Consider the following 6,000-nt stretch of genomic DNA (forward strand, 5'->3'; position numbering starts at 1 on the left):
TTAGGGTTCTCAATAGTAAAATCTTGAGGCCAGAAAGGAAAACAAATCCTGGGCTTGAGAGGAGACGTAAAGAGGACCTGTGAGGGATCAATTACACACCTTTCAAGAGTCTTAGCTTCCAGCATAGGAGCCAAACAAAATAATTGTCTCCTCTTAGTCCCTTTGCTTTGAATTTAACCATCCCCGTATATTCCCTCTCTGGAGCTCAAGCAGTCCTCCTAAGTGGTAAGAGAAGCGAGCTCCCGAGATACAGCATTTCTGGTCAGTCGCGTCTGTGAGGGCTTCTCTGCCCAGGAATGGTGCAGACACTGCTACACCAGCTGCACTTGTCCGATTCCTTCTAGAATCTGCCTGTGATGCCCAAGACAAAAAGAGTGCTCGTGTGACATTTGGTTCCACATAAACTGTAAGTCTTTAAACTAACACATGTCATAATTTTTAAGGCATTTTTTGGGTAAAACTGATCAAAACATCAAATAAAAAGGTTCAATGAACCTCCTATTGTCTTTAAAGCAGAATGTAGGAGATAAAAAAGTATTCCTGGAGAAGAAGGAGGATAGTATTTAGGAGGTCAATAGCCTGATCCTACTAGAAGTTGCCCCTCGAGTGACTTCTGCTGAATGGGGAGCAGACCACATGATGCCTACATCACATCATAAGTGAGTGGACCTGGGAGGGCACAGGCTCCACCAGTTAAGAAGCTAAACTTAGGAACTGACCTGAAAAGATGGTCTGAGATCATCGGACTCCTCTGTGGGAAAACTGAGACTGGGAGAGCTGACGGAGGTGAAGCAGTAAACAGAGCTGGAGCTGTCACACGGCATGGCACGAGCTGAAGTTATGAGGAAATCGGGAAGAGAAGACAGAAGAAGAGAAGTATGGTAATGACGGAGTGCCGGAGTCCAGATCTTCCCAGCCCTGCCACTGAAGTCCTGGCGGCTCCCTCCAGTTCTTGCCTCCGGGACACCCGGCCCTACCAAGGAAACTACCAACATTCTTATTCTTGGATTTCTGTAATATTCCTTCTTGTTAAGGTAAATCTGCTTTACTTGAGATTGCTTGAGTGAGTGTCTGTTCCTATCAACCAGAGGAGTGATATCTAAAACACATGTTCATTCATTTGCTCATTTACTCAGTCAATATTTATTTTTAAGCTCTGGCGATCCAGCAACAAATAAGACCAAGTCGCTGCTCCTCTGGGGGCTCACATTCTAGCGGGAGGATAAAGATGCTAAACAAATAGCAAGCGAATGTATGCTAGATCAAACGCTGCTGCAAACGATGGAAGAGTGTGAGGAGTGGAGGGCGGTGGAGGCAGTGACAGAAGTCCTCGCTGGTAAGATGACATTTGAGTAGAGACCTTAGGAGGCCCACAAACTAATGAGAGAAGCATTCCAGGCCACAAGAACAGCGGGTGCAAAGGGAGGCGTACGCTTGGTGTGTGTGAGTATCAGCCAGGGGACCCGTGGGGCTGGGCTGAGCGAGTGAGGCTGAAGCAGCAGAAGTGGCGTCAAAGAGGCTGGAGGAGGTTTCAGATGCTTGCTATTCATTCAGTAATCTTTATTGAACTATACTGTGGGCCAGGTCTTCCAAAAGTCCTGGAATCAGGAATTAGGATACAAGTGTCTTCTATCTTTAAAGGCTTCCAAATTTCACTCCAGCCATCTGACACTAAAATAATCTGCAGCTTGTATTTTCCATACTCGGAAAATGAAACAAATGTATTAGGAGAGATAAAGAGATTGAATAATTTGCTTACTTCTTAGGGCCAGTATGTCACATGGAAAAAGATACAAAACTGCAGGATTGAAAGGAGACTTTAAAGTTTTCTTTATCTACTTCAGCCCCTGCCACCATGAGGGAGTGTCCCCAGGTTGCCCCAGAAATGCAGCCCTCTCTCCTGTGCTTTGAAGAGATCCAAATGAGGCATTTCCATAGCTTTCTTTGGCAATGCCTTCTATAAACCCAACAGTGAACTTGTGCATTTCTGCATCAGAACATAACAGCTTTCCCCCCGACATACTGCTACTACCAAAAATGTCAGCAGGTGACCCAATTCCTTCATTCAAATGTTATTTTTAGTGAATGTCGGAAAAAGGAAGAGCATCATTATGAAACTGAGAACAAATTTCCTGCACATGCCTCCCCTTTTCATCTGCGCCACCCGTGGAGGACAAGAGTGACACTTGGCCAGTCTCCTTCTCTCAAGAAGATGATATCTGACTAGGTCCCAAAATAGTCACGCTTCTGCTAAAAGATGAGTCTGCCTTTTCTCTTCCAAAGAAAATCAAAACTGTCCCCAAATTAAGTTCCTAAATGCATAATAACTCTGCTAAGTAAAGGACTTGAATGTAATTTATCATTTCCCAAGAGACAGAAATAACATTAATAACTATAATTTGGATACAACTGCTCCTCAGATTTATAATCAATCTAAGAGATTGTATTTGTTTCTGTGAAAAGTCTAAATGTTGACCAGTGATCCCTTAAAGAAAATCTATGAAAATGAAGTATTACCAAATCTCCCCTCTGCCCACATGATGGATCACTGGTCACTCCTGTCTCTGCTGTTCTGCTGTTGGTGTGTGTGTGATGGTGTGTTGGGGTGTGTGTGTAGGGTTTGGAGAATCTACATTAGAAATCTGCCTTCTGTTTGTCCCAGTGAATTTCCATTTTTGTCTTTCTTCTTGCAAGCCAAGGAAGGGAAGAAGAAAGTTTGCCCGAGTGTCAGAAACACAGATTCTTGCCATCTGTTTACTAGGGTACAAAAAATGAAATTGCTCAAGATAACACTTAGGATTTGATGAGGGCAATTGGTTTCTTTGGATGAAATGCTGTGCTAATGCAACCAGGGCACAGGTTCAATCCCTTAATGGCCACCTAGAGCCGCACAGAGATGAAACCCGGCTTCACGGTCAGTATTTCTACCACTCGAACCTTCATCAGTTGTCCTTTCAGTGTTTGCTGTTGGCCACATATAGGAAGCCACGTGAGGTGCCTATGGCTCCATGAAAATGACTACGGAGGAAATGTCTCAGAAGGCTGGCCCTGCCAATGGGAAATACGATCTATATGACATAATGACTGCATGACAGTATATTGCCAACACTTGGCGCTTAGTATGATCAGTGTCTTTATACACTCGGTAGAGCCTAGTGGTTAAGATCTTGAATTCCAGAGCCAGAGAATTTTTAATTCAAAATCCTCCTTCATCTCTTACTAGCTGTGTCACCTTGGACAAGTTAATGAACCTCTCTAAGCCTCAACTTCCTATCTGTTAAATAGAGGTTTAATAGTACCCTGCTCATTATTATGAGGATCATATGAGAGGATGCGTGGGAAGCACTTTGCATAATACCCCCCACGATAAGCATTCAATAGCCGTTAGCTGTTGTTATCCACTATTATTGGCTTCTACAGGTAATAATAGTGTCTACTGCATGAGGCTGTTGCCAGCATTAAATGAGATAATCCAGGTGAAGAGCTTAGCACAGTGCCTCACTCATAGTAAGGGCTCAATAAATGCTGGCCATGATAGTAGTGATGTTGATGACAATGACCAGAGAGGTGAGGTAACTACCCCAAATTTACACAGTTGGCTAGTGGATGAGTGGGAGATAGAATCTGAGTACCATGTCACTTCTATACTATGCCTCTTTATTACAGTGTGAGCTAAGAACTGGTCATGAAAATTATTCTTCCTGAATCTTATTTTCTTTCACTCAGTCCCAGCAGAGAACTTTTTAATATTTGAAAGGATTCCTTCTCTTTACTTTGGGGGATCCAGATTTTTCTAGAACCACATTTCAAACAAAAGTCTGTTTCTTGTCCCATCCTTCATATCGTAGGTTAACTACCTTTTCAATTTTAATAAATTTACTGCTCATTTTTCGTAGAGAAAGAGTTTATCACTTCTGGAAAGTCATCGAGTACCAGAGCAGTAGAGAACAAAGCCACATTAAGATGAGGTTCAAGATGACAGATTCCCGTATATCGTAGGACTCCAGGGTTGCTTACAAATAGTAGAAATTGCAGATTGTAAATATGCTGGAGTGAAACCTTCAAATGCAAGGGGCTGCCCTCCCCATTCATTTCCCAGGATATTGTTCTAGGGAAAATCTTCAGAGAATTTGGAGAAAAGTCTGAAATAATTTCAAAGAACATTAACCCTAAACTGTCTTTATATAAGGAAACTATGCAAGTTCCCTACAAATTCAAATTTAATCAAATTCATTTTTTAAGTTTAAATAGAGATATGATAAAGGATGCCTATTATCATAGGCAGTGGTAGAGGGAGAATTATTGTTTCAATCTCACTAATCTATTATGGTAGTTGAGATGGTTGAAGATGGGAAAAGCACATTTCTTCAGTGACATGACAGATTTTTTTCCTTCAACAAGTCTCTTTTGGAGTTCTAGATTTTACCATAATTTCTTATATCTAATTAATTATTCCTTTGGATTCACACCAATTAATTATTGCTTTGGATTTAAGATAACAAGCATTTTTCAAAAGCCGGTCTACCTATACGAAGTTGGTTCTTTTAAAAGCAACAGTAGATTTCATAGATGATAATCCCTGGCCTAAATGTTTATGGGAATAAACATATTTCTCATTTTGTGGCTTCTTTTTCTCTTCTCATGAGAACTTTTCTCTCATTCTTCATGATAACAAAAACTACTCAAAGCACTATAAAGAATGGGGGAGGGGGGCTGGCCCCGTGGCCAAGTGGTTAAGTTCACACGCTCCGCTGCAGGCGGCCCAGTATTTCATTGGTTCGAATCCTGGGCGCGGACATGGCACTGCTCATCAAACCACACTGAGTCAGCATCCCACATGCCACAACTAGAAGGACCCACAATGAAGAATATACAACTGTGTACCTGGGGGCTTTGGGGAGAAAAAGGAAAAAAATAAAATCTTTTTTTAAAAAAAAAAAGAACTAGGATCCAACATCCACAAATGTGTATTAAAAAAAAAAAAAGAATGGGAGAGGGGGATAATGGCAAAGGTTGAAAGAAAGAACGAAACTTGAGCCATATCCGATACCAATGAAGTGGGTAGCCCAATGGTCATACCATATTCTTACGATACCAATTCTTACTGTAATTAGATGCCACTGGAGATCAAAATGACATGCACCCCTCATGTGCAGAGTTCACCCGACACTATCCGAACTTCCTGGAATTTGGGTAGAGGACGAAGGAGGAGGTGGCACCTCTTGATTCCTGCTTCCAGCGGAGTAGTTCACAGATCATCTGACATCCACGTGTGCGGTCCTTCCTCACGTGGTACCTTCCCGCACATGAAACTCAGCACCTTCCACCGTTTGCCTCACAGCAAGTAAAACAACAGAAAACGCTCACTTGAGACCTTTGTGTGTAGAGCAGACTTTACATAAACACAGGAAGACGGAGGGATTTTATACCTCTAAACATAACTTAAAACTGAATTTAATACACCCCCGAGCTTAAATATCTCTGCTCCCACCTCCTGAAGCGTTGGTCAGCCCTCCAACCCTTCTTTCGCTCCCTTCTTAAGAGCAAATTTCCTCCGTTTTCTTATTCATAACCATTCAGCTTTCCCTTTGTCCTTCTTGTCCTTCCAGATGCTGCATTTAGTCTATTTAAATGGCTCATCAAAATGTTTTTTATGCATTCATGTTCTTCAACAAATATTTATTGAGCATCTATTAAACGTCAAATAGGCACTTGGTATTCAAAGAGGAGTGAGAGATATGGTCCCTTTCCTTGTGGAACTTAGCAGTCAGTTCTCTTCACAAAAGGAATTCTGGAAGCAATCGTTATGATGGTAATGCTTTTATAAACCTCCCTACATTACAAATTGGCATCTGGACTTCCTAATTTATCACGGCATCCAATATTCTGTCATCATGGTAATAATTTTCAAATGTGTTAGATCCTCATGGGAGTATGGCAGTGGGTTATTCATGTCCCAAGTAAGTTTAAAACCAACAAAGGGAGAACCAGATCCAGAGA

Source organism: Equus przewalskii, chromosome 1 (genome assembly GCF_037783145.1).
Source record: "Equus przewalskii isolate Varuska chromosome 1, EquPr2, whole genome shotgun sequence".
Taxonomy (NCBI): domain Eukaryota; kingdom Metazoa; phylum Chordata; class Mammalia; order Perissodactyla; family Equidae; genus Equus; species Equus przewalskii.